Genomic DNA, 14,521 nt, shown 5'->3' with positions numbered 1-14,521 from the left:
TCATTTTTAAATTTGTTGCCTTTCAGTTTAATTGAATGTCTTCTTTTTCTTGTATTATGATAAAGGGTAAATGAGTCCAATTCACCTTCTTTGTGCCATTCATTATTTGTATCTCTGTTATCCTCACTCTAATTTTTAAATCTAAATTCTTAAATTGCCATCAGAGGTGCTAAACTATAAACCTTCCATATAAGGGCTTGTGGCAAGCAAAGAAAAAAATTCACAAATTAGATACCTTCCTTGTAAAACCAACTTTGTATAACAGGCAGGAATCTATATTGCAGCAAAGTTACTTTACAAAGCTTTTCATAGCTTACAATAAAGTACGCAAGTGCAGTCACGTTAAGTGATACATAGTTGTCTTGAAACACCCAAAGACAAACCTACGTACCATATGTTAAGATAATGGTATGGTGCGAAATACACAGAAAAAGTACATTCAGAGTTAGGGCTTTTACTCTGTATTTAACTTATCCAATTTAACATAGCTATTGCAAGGATCTCATAAGAGTGTCTGTTTTTATGTCTCATAGAGTATGTTCTTTTATATTGAGGACAACAGATTGAACTAAGGACAGGGTAAGCTTTGAATTTCCTTACTTATATTGGTTTAAATCAGAACCGGATTGTTGTTTTAATGTTGTTTCTGAACCATAACATAACTAATAATTTTCACATTCTAACAAAATGGTTAAGATGATTTTAATAACATTTTGAAAAAAAAAACACACCCTTGCTTTCAGACCATGACCTTGTACAGGGTACAAGATTCAGCTTCTAGAGATTTTTTTAAAAGCAACTTTTATTAAGTCCTGGAAATCAAGATTTGCAATGGAAAATACTACAAGACCTTAACTACAGCAACACTAGTGGATGCCATTATAATCAATATACTCTACTAATTAAATTACATCTAAGCAAGGAAGTATGTGCACTCCATTTGTTTCTTCATCAGACCCTGACAGAGGACTGGTTTATTACTTATTTATAACATTCAATAAATACATGGGCTTTTTATTTGCTGTTCCAATGCTGTAACGTTCATCTCATTCCCTCTGTGGCGTTGGGGGTGGGGGACAAGAATCTAGGGATCCCACCAGGGCCAAAAGAAAGCAGGAAAGCCAAGTGTCCAGCTGTCAGTCGAGGATCTCAGGAGTGAGCCCAGTTGCCATCTTAGAAATCAGGGAAGCAAAAAGGGAGGCCAAGAGTCAGTCTGGAAGTTTAGCTTCTGTCCAAAGAGACAGGAGGCCAGAATCCCAGCCACAGGCTATAGAGATTACCTGGAACCTCAGCTGCCCATAAGCAGGAGCCAGGAAGCTGTGCAGCTCAGCCGTCAGCCCGGCACAGAGTTCAGGGGCTGTGGCAGGATGGCTTAGGATTTGCAATTTTGAGTGTGTGGAGAAGTAAAGAGTTCCCTCTGAAATTGTATGTGGAGCCCATCTGCTATACTGTTCTGTAGCACATTTTTAAAAGAGACACAGAGAAGGGATACACTCTGCCTGTCTGAGGGGCCAGCAACAGAAATATTACTTGAACACAAGAGGTTCAAGGGATCTTAGCTGTTCTTCAGTCTGATTGGGACTAAGAACATTGCTGAGAACAACTTCACTTTCCAGAAAGGATTGAGCAGACAGCACGTCTGTTGTGGATACTACAGTGTTGCATAAGAATATTCAGCTAAGTAACAGTGAAATAAAAAAAATGCTAATGGTGTACTAGGCAGTTAGAAGAAAGGAGTGGAATGGTGCAAAGGCTAGACTAGAAATCTCCAAAATGACAGGATGGGTAAAAGACACAAGACCCCCATACAGACCGTCCTACTATCATAAATTTCTGCCACAGTGTAATATGAGCCTCCTTATACACCATTTTGTAAATCTACAAGTATTGGTCAGGGCTAGGGGAAGTAAGAGAAGACCATGTTTAGAAAGCAAGGAAAAAAGGTGCTGAGATAAAATAGTACTTTTTGTGGAAAGTTTTGTGGCCCCTAATTTTGCGCTTGTAAAAATTGTGTGAATTCCTGTCTGCATAGCAAATCTGCACACAATCTACCCAGTCTGTGTGTGCAAATGCAGTTCTTTGCATGTATAGAAAAATATATGGGCAAATTTGTGTGTAGATGTTGATCTGAGGTCATTTGAAAATTTGTCCCTTTCCAGGGGTGAGTGGGAAAGTATTACAGTTTTGTTTGACTATCATGTGTGAGAGTCAGATGTTTTCCAAGTTGTTGGGCATAATATCTCTAGCGCTGACTTTAATGGAATTGAAAATATCAGAATACACTGGATAATAGCTCTGTGGAAATATATCAGATATGTAAATATTATAGTTTGTGTTATAATTACAGTGACAATTGCTGTACAGTAACTCCTCACTTAACGTTGTAGTTATGTTCCTGAAAAATGCAACTTTAAGTGAAACGACGTTAAACGAATCCAATTTTTCCATAAGATTTAATGTAAATGCGGGGGGTTAGGTTCCAAGGAAATTTTTTGGGGGCAGACAAAAGGCATTATATACTGTACAGTACTGTACTGTACTGTGGTGGGGAGGTGGCTTCTCTCCGGCTGGCTTTGAAGGGGAAAGCGCCGCTTCTCTCCGGCCGCTGGCTGCACGGCTGCCCCTGCTCCTCCTGAGTCCTCCGGCCTGTGCTCACAGGGCCGCATTCCGAAAGGGGCTTTAGAGCTGCAGGCTAGGGCCCCGGGCCCCCCTTAGCCCAGGGCCCTGCAGCCCCTAAAGCCCCTGCGGCCCGGGTGGCGGGGGGGGGGGCAGCTTCCTCGCTCGCTCCCTCCCTCCCAGAAAGTCCTAAGCGCCGCCAAACAGCTGTTTGGTGGCGGGGGAAGTGCTGGGAGGGAGGGAGGAAGGGAGGGGGAGGAGGCAGAGAAGAGGAACTTGTGCAATGCTCCCTTGTAAAGTCAGCCAAATGACATTATAAGGGAGCATTGCACAACTTTAAACGAGTATGTTCCCTAATGGAGCACCGACGTAACTTCGAAACGTTAAGCAGGAGGACGGTAAATGAGGAGTTACTGTATAATCTTGAAAATCTTTTCTATAAACCATGATAATTTAGAATCTAAAAGCCATTTACTATTTACCTACTAAAAGAACAAATAAATTGCAGCACTGTTTTAAGATGAGTCACAGCCGGCAAGGCACATTAGAGACAAGAAGGGGTTCTTCAAATACATCAGAAAAACAAGAAAAATCAAGGATGATGTGGGTCCACTGCTCAATGGAGAAGGTGAACTGGTAACGGAAGATGATAGGAAAGCAGAGCTGCTCAATGCTTACTTTGCTTCAGTCTTCTCACAAAAAATAACGCGTGACCAGACGACTAGCAAAGTTACCACAGAAATAAAGGGGAAGGGATGCAGATTGGGATAAGTAAAGAACATGTCAGAGATCTTCTGACCAATTTGAATGAACTCAAATCAGCGGGACTGGATACTATTCACCTGAGGGCACTGATGGAATTAGCTGAAGAAATCTCAGAGTTTCCAGAAGACTGAAGAGGGCTAATGTAGTGCTCAGCTTTAAAAGGGGGGAAAAGGAGAAGCAGTGGGCCGTGCCTGCGGACGGTTAACGTAAACAAAATGTCTCGTGGCCCGCCAGCGGATTGCCCTGATGGGCCGAGTGCTGAAGGTTGCCAACCCCTGGTTTAGACACAACAAATCCCTGCATCTTGGCAGAGGATTAGACTAGATCAGGGGTTCTCAACCTTTTTTCTTTCTGAGACCTCCTCCCCCACAAAATGCTATAAAAACTCCATGGCCCACTTGTGCCACAACTGTTTTTCTGGTTTCAGAGTAGCAGCCGTGTTAGTCTGTATCCGCAAAAGGAACAGGAGTACTTGTGGCACCTTAGAGACTAACAAATTTATTTGAGCATAAGCTTTCATGGGCTACAGCCCACTTCATCGGACGCATAGAATGGAACATATAGTGAGGAGATATATATATACATACAGAGAACATGAAAAGGTGGGAGTTGCCCAACCAACTCTAAGAGGCTAATTAATTAAGATGAACTGTTGTCAGCAGGAGAAAAAAACTTTTGTAGTGATAATCAAGATAGCTCATTTAAGACAGTTTTTCTGCATATCCAGTAGATTAAAAGTTGTATTAAATGGATAGTTATACAGTTAAACACACACACACAAAATATATAAAAAAAGGACAATATAGATACAAATATAAAAAACCTGATTTTTTTTTTTACTCAGTGTGAAACTTGTTGCTGGTGCTGATCAACAATTCTGTCAAGATATGGGGGTACGTTTGACAAGCACATGTGCATGTCATGGTCAGTGTTCATCCTGGTTCAGCACTTTGTTTTCAGTGATGTCATGGCTGAAAATCCGGCTTCGCATAAGTAGGTGGTACTAAAGGGGATCAAAACTTTCAGTGCTGCAGAAGAAGCAGTGATGTATTCATTTGAACACTCACACCCAAATGTCTCCAGCTGAACCTGATTCCGAGGGATCTGTCTGATGAATGTCAATGAGCTCTTCTAACAGTTTTGATGGGAAATTGGGTGGACATTTAGCTTCAATTTTCTCACTAAAGGGGTTTGTAGTCCACATGTGTGTAGCAGCTTGTTCTGTTGAGAGTTTGGGAAAATAACTATTAAATTTGTTAAGCAGACCACACAGATGCGCTGCTAGCTGAGGTTTAATTAAGTCAATGTTTCATTCCTGAATGAAAGAATGTAAGAGCTCAAATATATCAGTAGTGCCCCCACAGAACTTTCCAGAGCTGTAGTTTTCTTTTGAATGCCACAATTCTTTCATGCTGGGCAATAAAATTAGTGTTCCCACTTTGCACAGTTTTATTCACCTTATTCATTTACCTGAATATGTCTGTGAGTTTTGTCATCATCTTTCAGCACTTCGGCAAGTTCAGGTTTCTTATCAGCTAAGAAAGTACGTAACTCTTCCTTGAGATGAAATGTATGGGCAAGCATTCTGCCTCGAGATAGCCATCTCACCTTTGTATGCATGAACAAGAAATGGTGCTCTGCACCAACTTCCTCACAAGGTGCAGCAAAACACCTGGAGTTTGTTGCTCTGGATTTAATAAAATTAACAAATGTTACCGCTGTGTTCAGAATACTGTAAAGACCTGGTTCAATATCTTTTGCAGCAAGCGCCTCTTGGTGTAAAAAGCAGTGCGTCCAAATAGTGCGAGGTGCAACAGCTTTTATTTTTTGCACACCAGAATGCTTTCCAGTCATTGCTGCAGCTCCAGCAGTGCAGACCCCGATGCAATTAGTCCAGCTGATTTCTTCTGAAATCCTAAAATGATCTAACAGTTTGAAAATGTCATGACTTTGTTGTTGTCTTGAGCTCTCTGAAAAACAAAAACTCTTCCTTTATTTCCTTATTCCACAAATACCAAACTTAGGCAAGTAAATGGGACATTTTCAAAATGTCTGTGGATTCATCTAGTTGTATAGCAAAATCATTGTCATGCAGTCGATCAATACACTCTGAAACTATGTCTTCTGACATAGAAGTGATCCGTCGTGTGACAGTGTCATTTGATATCAGTATTTTTGTCAGTACCTTGGCCTTCTCCTCTCCAAACACTTCCTTTGTTATTTCAATAGCACACGCCATTATAAAGTCTCAGCAATGGTATGCAATTTTTTTGTTTTAGCAATTTTCTGTGCCACTATGTAGGATGAACTCAAAAACTTTTTATCGGCAGTAGTTGTGGATTTCATTACTGCTTTAGTACCAAGCAGTTCCTTGGCCTTTCACTCAAAAAAATAAATGGTGCTTATCCTTATAGATTTCATGCTTGTAATTGAATGTCTCTGTAATTTGGAGGGTTTCAAACGTTCATTGGACAGTACTTGTGCACAAATTACACACTGCATTTGAGGTATATCTCCACTTCCAGAACAAATAAGGCCAAAATTCAAATAGCTGTCTTCATATTTCCAAAATTTTGACAGGTTAATAAGGGCTTTGTTCCTTACTCACATCACCTTCTTGGTGTTCTTCAGCCCTTACGGTGGTTGAACTTGAAGGAAGTTTGGTATCATTGCTCTGTGGGCTTTGTTGTTTTGAAGCTGATGGTCAAATTAAAAAGTTATCCATCTCTGATATTTATTGTTTACGCTTACAACAATTTCCCCTGTGCTGTGTAACTTGTTCTGCACCCACTGAAATAGTTCCTTTATATCCAGTAAGCTATGGAGCTATGTAACCTGCAAGGCTGGTGTTAGACTCACTGGGACCAGGGCAGAAACCAGGAGTGAGCCCTCGTATGCAAGGTTTCTGGGGGGCAGAGCCAGGGCTGGGATGGAAGGCATTGAGACTGACAGACACGTTGAGTCTAAGTTATAGTTCAAAATGACAATTTTGAGTAGTGATATAGTGTTAGGATACTGGGTTATTTTTTTTTTATATCTAGGGGGTTTTGTTATGAAAATATCACTCTTCTCAATTTGTATCTGTTTCTACTGGATGCTTTGCACTCAATGACTATCTGATTTAATTCTGATGGGAGTGCTGTTAGATACTGGCCTTGCTTGGGACCCTTGGTGCTGCTTTGGCAGTGCCAAAACTACCCCAATGGAACAGCAGCGGATTCTCCTAGCATGGGGTGAAAGCCTAGATGGTACTATGCCAGTTCTAAGCCACCCTTCCTTGCTGATGTTGCATAAGTATGTTGGAGACATGGCCAGAGTGTGCTCTGGTGGTCGCTGGTCAGCATAGCAGCCCCAGAGGCTGTTACAAGTAGATGAAGTTAGAGCATCCCGAGGGCTGCTCTAATTTATATCTGGGATGAGCCAATCCCTGACAGCCCCAGTGATCCCCCAAGCTGCAATCAGCAGAATTCTGATGCAGCTGAGGATTTGCCCGTGATTTCTAATGTGGCTTCTTTAGTATGTCTGTATTAATTCCTACCTCAAACTATTCAGAAAAGAAACTGAAACTGTTATCTCTTAGAAGGCTCAGTTGGAAACTGAGCAAAGCTGTTTGGAGATTAATTTATTCTGAAGGAGGAAATGGGACAGCATGGGCCACCCCGAGCCAGAGAACAATCTGATGTCCTTTTGTCAAATAACAGAGCAGCGTTTCCTAATTTTTTGACTCCTCGGCTCCTCCTTCAGGAAAATGAAACCAATCATGCTCATCTTTGATCCCACCACGTTAGCAGGGCAGCGGGAGGAAACTTGCACTGCCACTGTTCTGTGCTGCCCTCCCCCAGCTAGTCCTTCACAACTAACCCCTGAGGGGCATTTGGGAAATGCTGTTATAGACCTGGGTTTAGGAAAATGTGTCCAGTTTTTAACTGATTTTAATGTGATGTTGCATGTCCTGCACTTGGATGGGCTAATCAGGAATGTAAAAAGTAATTGATGTGCCTTGGTGCCAATTAGAGTTCCCAAACACTGGGACATCCCATTAAGGAGCACAGGTTTGAACGAATGAGAACTCATATGTAACGTTTTATTTCTGAAGCTGTATACTTTCCTGATGCTTATTCAGCCAACAAAACATGCAGATTTTTTGTTTTTCTTCAACAGATTGGTTTAAGAAGATTTTATTTGCAGTGTCTGACTTAACTGTACAGTGGCAATGAATCTAAACTAGTCAATTAGACACAAATTGCCTGGCCTAGCGGCAATATTTTTAAGCTGCTGCTGATTGCTATTTTAATTTCAAAAGGAAACTCTGTGGTTAAACGGTAACATAGGTATTTTTAGCATGAGGATCATGTTAACAGATTTGAACAAAACAGAACCAGTGGTATATGCAGCTCTGCTTAGTACTTGGACATGCCATATATAGTCTTACATTTCCTCACCAAATGCTACTGTACCTTTATTTGGGACATCAGTTATTCAAAATGGCACATTATTGCGACATCCATACAATGAAGTCAGCTTGGATGACAACAATTTCTTCCTTTGTGAGTTTTTACAGGCATTTTATGTTTCTCTACAGAACAATTAAAAGCTAGTTTTTAAGAGGCCACCAGTTTGGTGGTCATAAAGGACAGACTCTTCAGGCAACAACCCATTTGTTAATCATTAAAGTTTTTTAAGCTGACGCTGCGAAATGATGCTGGCCTCCTGCCACTGCACTGACCATTTCAAGCTGCAGACTGTTTTACTGTTTCTCTACTTGCGTAGGTGGTAGCAAAGGTTATGAGAAAGACATCATTTGCTAGTTATATTTCCTTATCAAATGTCTTCAGGGTTTGAAAGGCAGCACTGTAGTTAAATGTAGCTGCATTAACGTTTCCAAAGTAATGGCCATTTAAAATATTATATGCCCTAATATAGGCATATTTTTAATATGCAGAGTTTCCATTTGGGTAATATATTTAAGACTGCAACATAACATTTAGATACAGGATGACAATTTACTATTAGTGAGTGCAATTTCTAAATCACTGCAGCCCAGAATGGTTTGCTATAAACTTTATTACCTAAAGATTGCGATACGTGAAAAATTTGAAAAAGGCGTATTTATTAAGTTATATACTCAAATAGGGGGAAAAGATATTTAAAAGAATGCCAATACAATGAGTTTTATGATGTTCCTAGTGGGTTTTGAAAGGTACTAGGTTTGTATACACATTCCATGCATCCTATTGACAAATTTAATACACGTTCACTCTGTTATTATAAGACACTCCAGTACTTTTTCATAAAAGAATGTACATTACCTGGCTACAACATAACATGATCTGCTATAATCAATCTTTACTGTAAAGGAGATGAAACTGCTACACTTTTAAAACTGTTTTGTTTCTGTTTGGCAGAAAGGGAAACCTTACTCTGAAAACTCTGCAGACTGAAAATATGCCATACTGCCTCCTCCTGGAGGAAGGGCAGGTGATAGTGTGGAAGAGATCGGAAGATGGTCTGTCAATCCCATAGGCTGGAAATCCATGGGGAACTATGGCCTGAATCTAATGGATCTTTGCCTTACACAGAAAGTGCTCCCCATACCGTTTCCCAACACTGGCAATATAGTTAGCTCAGTTCCTATGCTGCTAGTAGCCCTTCTGGTGGCTTTTATACAATTCTGTCCCATCCGATGGAGGATGAAGCTATAGAGCAAGTTAATGTTGACCCTGCTAATAGAAACGTAAGCAGCTGTTTCCCACTAAGTGACAATGGGTTTCTGTTGGAGCATGTGCCCCTGAGACTCCACTCTCTAGGCCAGGTCCTCCCCCAGCCCCAAATTCAGCTGGAGCTCTGCTCACATTTTTTGTTGTTGTTGTTACAGAGAGGCAGCTGGGAGCTATGAGAGTGGGGAAGCATACTGCCTTTTTCTCCCATTCTCTGCCCCACCCCAATTGTAAAGCTAACAAAGAATTGCTGCTCCCTGTCACACCATACAGGGAAATATATAGCACTTACTTTCTCCAATAATGAGATGAATATGTCTTCAGCTTTTCTGTCTTTTTAAAGAAATAACATATTTGGAGATTTGTTTTGGTTTGAATTTCACAAACACCTACAAAATTTCAAAACAGTATTTTAGAGTTGCATTCTGTGTGATGCAAAGTTGAGAGACACCATTCCAGTCTCTTCAGTCTGGGTATATAGCCAATATTTAATCTTTGTAGGGCTATTGTCTACACTTATATTAGATACAGAAATCTGGTACTCATTTAGGTGAGAACAATCGTGTCCTTGGCTAACTTGAAAGTGTTTTTTAGCAGCCATGCAATATAATGTTATACCCTGATTTCAAATTTGGTTTATGTCTCATTAAAAAAAGCCTTTAAGAGTTTCTTTTTTAAAGATTTTCATAAAAAGTCTGCTCATTCACAAAATTGTACCCTTCCCTTGTGTATATCCTAAATCCTTTAATCCATTCTATAATGTTAAAATGTCTAATAACAATTTTTTTCTTTAATAAAAACTGAATATACTTCACAATATTTGGCTTTAATATATGCTGCATAAATCAGCATGTAGCCTAATGCTGTTCAGTGGAAATTATTTTAATTCTTGGCATGTTATTGAGGAACTGAAACAAGGACTTTAGGTATTAGATTTCATATTTAAAGGCAGGGTTTTATTTAAAGACTTAACTCCCTTTTGTTAAATCTTAATAAAAATATGGCCGGATGATATTTGAATTAACATTGTACTATTTAGTAAGGTTAATTGGTATCTGTATATTTTAAATGAATCTAAACCAGCTTGGTCATAGTGTTTGAGAGTCATATTGTGTTCTATAGGTGCTGAAAACCCAGAAGGAATAGAACCACGCTATGACTGGCACACTCACTGTGGATTACTGCTTTATGGGTGAAATTCAGTCCAGTGCAAAGGGCTCTGAGACAGAGCTGGAGTCGGCACCACCATGTTGCGCGACGGACACTTGACAAAATTACCGTATTTAGTGACGAACATTGGGGGGGTTATGTCATTCAGTTGTTCAACGTTTTTTGAAAAATTACCACAGACCTCAAAATTTTTACTATGGACACGTTGCTGACCCCTGCACAAAGGAGGAGATCCTTGGGTCATGTCAACTGTCCATAGTTCCATTAGTCAATGGAGCTATAATTGTTAAGAGCTGAGGATCTGTGCCAGAGCCTTCTACACCATTTTAGGTACACTATATTTTGTGTGTGTTAGGTACACTGTAAAGTACCATACTCTGAATGAGAATTTTCCTGTAGTTTAGCACATCTGCAGGTTTATGCTCTTTTTGGAAATCACTATCGTTCAAAATTAAGTAAATCTTAGTTTAAAATGGGAGTTCACAGAGAAGCAGGCCCATTGGATCAATGGAATCTGAAGTTTATAAATCTGAAGAAGCAGGCTATATGATCCACTTTGCAAGGGCCACTGCAAACATTTCCTTCCGGTTGCATCATCATCTACACAGGGGAGGAAAAAAACATGGAGGGGTGATTTAACATGGTAGTTTCCATTAGATTTTCTGGGTTGTGGGAGGCTTGTTTCCTTGCAGAGCAGACAGGAGTAGGACTCACCAATCCCGCTGATTCCTCAGATCTAAAGGGGTTTTCAGTAGCTCTCAGGCCATCCATGGAGGGTAGGGAAATACACAGAGCCCCAAGAAACTGGCTAACTAATCAATGCTAGGTAAAAGGCCAGCTGAGGATACTTCATATATAATTTTGTAAATGACAGGGAACATACAAGACTTGCTTTTCATAACTCTGATTACTTTGTACGGTTATTATCTTACTGTAGGCACAGCTTGTAATGACACCTGTAGTTAAGGTTGCCTTACACTTTCCATCATAAAACCCTGTTTTCACTTGTTTATAATTTATAACCTTAGTTCCCATTGAAATAAATGGGAGCTGCAAGTGCTCAGCACCTTTGAAAGCCAGACCACTTCTCTTGGGGTACGTCTTCACTACCCGCCGTATTGGCGGGTAGCAATCAATTTATCTGGGATCGATATATCGTGTCTCGTTAAGATGCGATATATCGATCCCCGAACGCGCTCACCGTCGACTCCGGAACTCCACCAGAGCGAGCGGCGGTAGCGCAGTTGACGGGGGAGCCGCAGCCGTCGATCCCGCGCCGTCTGGACCCCAGGTAATTCGATCCAAGATACTTCGACTTCAGCTACGCTATTCGCGTAGCTGAAGTTGCGTATCTTGGATCGATCCCCCTCTCCCCCACAGTGTAGACCAGCCCTTGGTGCCTAAATGTGGACTTAAGAGCCTAACTGTAGGCATTTAGGTTTGGAAATGTTGATTAATAATAATAATGTCACCTTTTCCCTCCATGGACATATTAATTACTCCCAATTCATACTATGCACTTTTTGTATCAACTTGGGCCACTTTTATTTCCTATCTCAGAGTGGACAGCTCTAGGTCTGAGTCTTTTCACCGTTCATGCTAAAATGTGAAAGCACATTACTTATATAATCTTAATTATAAAATGCTTAGCAAATTACTTTTACATCTACTGTAGCGTGACTCAAGCTGAACAACAAAATGAGGTTTTTTCAGGCATGACGTGACGCCAGTAGAAATGGCCCTGAGAGCCTTTCAAAGCTATAAATAGAAAAATGTTGGCTTATCGGGCACTTTTTTGTCTCTGATAAGATATTACTGATAATCCTGACTTATGAGTTGCAAATCCTCACTGGTTGTTGTGATCGAGGCACCTGAAGGTACAGTGTAGAAGATGGGCCACTTGGAGGCCTGCCCATAGGTTCTCTCTTCAGAATAAGATCTTCCAAAGCTTTTTTTTATTGTTAACAACAACTTGGTATATTGCACGTCATACTACAGTGCTAGTAACATATGCCCGTATCATGGGGAACCTTGCCTAGAATTCCATCCTGTGGCAGAACAGGTGCACCTGCCTCAGTTTCCCTTTCTTCTGGTCCCCAGTAACTCCATCCAGGCTTTCTCTTGACTCAGTAATACCCCTCCCCCCTTGGGGACAGTTTATTACAAAAACATAATTAAAACAAGCCATAACAAAAGTACCCAAACATAGTCTATTTCTTACCACCAGTGTATCTAGTCCTTAAAGTCCCACATGCTCTAATCTGTTGACATAGCACATACCATGCTCCAGGGCCTGCCGCCACACATGGGCTTTTCTTCAGCCCGCACCTGTCCTTTTACCAAGACAACCACCCCAGCTCTTCCAGCTGGAGTGCAATCCCATTCCTGCCAGCAGGCACCCTCCCTACCCCCGCCACCACAGCTTCTCTGCTGGGAGTTCATCTTCATCAGAGGAGCATTCCTCACTCTCCCTGGCTCTCAGCCCTCTGGATCTAGTTATCCAGCATGGAGATGTCAGAGGGCAAGTCCCTCCACTGCTCCCCTGCTTTCAGCCCTCTCTGGCCCTTAGCTCTCTGGCTTTGAAGGCAGCAGGCAACTCCCTTTGGTGCTCTTTGGCCTTCAGCCCTCTGGCCCTGACTCTCTGGCTTGCAGTGATCAGCCAGCAAACCCCTCTAGCTGCTCTTGCCTTCAGTCTTCACCGAGGAACCACCTACAGCTTCCTTCAGGGACCTCCTCTAGTCTTCTTGCCTCTGGCACTTCTGACCTGCCAATATCTCATTCCCAGGCAGCTGTCATCTGCCCTTTTCCTGACTAACCCAGGGAGCTCTCGCTTCCCTTTTTTTGACTGACTCCAACTCACCAAGTATGTCATTTATATGGCCCAATTAGGAAGCTGCTGATGAGTCACAGGTTCACTGGCTTCTTCCCTCTTAAAGGGCCAGTGCTACCCTGTGACACCATGGAATTATAACCTTCAGATTGAGCTGTAACTAGCACTATAAAAATGTCAGATTAAACAAATAACTACTGTAGAGAGAACATATGCAAATCAGGAGGGGATGGATGGATCGATCACAGAAAATGTCTTTTTATAGGACTCACAGGATATAGACAGAAGAGAAGAAAATAAGGGGTATGGATGACAATATAAATACCACAAAGGTACAAAGAACTTATTTATCACCTCTTTAGAGTTTCTTATGTTTCTCAGTATTTTCCATTCAGCCAGCCATGCGACTAAATTCAGGACTCACTGGATTCTGTTCCTAGCACAGTCCCTGGGATAGCAGATCCACTTAAATAGTTCATCAAATGGGGTAAAGCACCGATATATGAAATTACTTATAAAACTATGGCCTCCTAGGCTGTACAGGCATGAATGATCTTGGACAACAATGGTTCAGATAGCTCTGCTTCTGAAATAGCAGAAAAAAAGTCCCAACCATTATAGCTCTGTGCTGTGCTTTACACAACATTTGTGAGAACAAGCAGGAAAGCCTTACTGATGGATGAGAGGCTGAAGTGCAGAGACTTGCTCGGAGTTTCAACCAGCCAACAAGGCATCCTATAGAAAACACAAACACCCAGGGGAATGCTGTCGGGGTGTTTATTGTTCATATTTTGAGTCTCCTGCCTGAACATGTTAGCTTTTGGAGTGTGTCTTGGGATGCAGTCATTGCAAGCATTGTCTAGTGTCTGTGGGTGGTTGAAGTTTAACATTCCTTATGTGCTTTTTGTAAAACTCTATCAATTATTTCAGCTTTGTCCACAGGAGTTTGTGATACATCTATTATGAGTCATCATCACATTTATTGTAAATGGTTTTATTATGTAAGGACAGTAAAAAACAATGATAAAGTTTTAAATGAAACTACTGGAAAATAATATCTTTGTATCTGGAAATGCATATAGCTAACCAATCTTCTTAAGTAACCAACACAAACCTTTTAATTTTTGCAACAGAGCAAACAAAACTCAAAATGCAACAGTAAGATATTTCAAATAGAACAATTTAGGATGGGGCAGGTGCATTAAATTAAAGGCAAGTATCCATCTTTCCTCTGGATCTTCTTGCCTGCGTGGGTTCTTGGGTGTTGCAAGGCTCAAAAGAGCTAAGACTCCCAGATGCAAATGTTCTTGCATCTCAGCCTGGATCTGAGAGATGAATAGGAACCACTGGGAGCAGTGCTGCGGGGATGCATAAGTTATGAGTTGCTGCTGGTCCCAATAGCTAGTGTTGTGCAGGAGCTGAA

The 14,521-nt window shown here is 41.1% G+C and overlaps 1 protein-coding gene across 2 annotated transcripts in view; it reads right to left on the bottom strand.

The window, feature by feature from the left end:
- RNLS (renalase, FAD dependent amine oxidase) overlaps positions 1–14,521 on the bottom strand; it is a 145,197-nt gene that overhangs the window by 45,077 nt on the left and 85,599 nt on the right. The gene's annotated exons all lie outside the window — the stretch shown is intronic.

The sequence above is a fragment of the Emys orbicularis genome, chromosome 7 (assembly GCF_028017835.1).
Source record: "Emys orbicularis isolate rEmyOrb1 chromosome 7, rEmyOrb1.hap1, whole genome shotgun sequence".
In the NCBI taxonomy this organism is placed as follows: domain Eukaryota; kingdom Metazoa; phylum Chordata; order Testudines; family Emydidae; genus Emys; species Emys orbicularis.
Note: the sequence above shows the minus strand (reverse complement) of the source record. Positions and strands in the feature narration are given on the sequence as shown.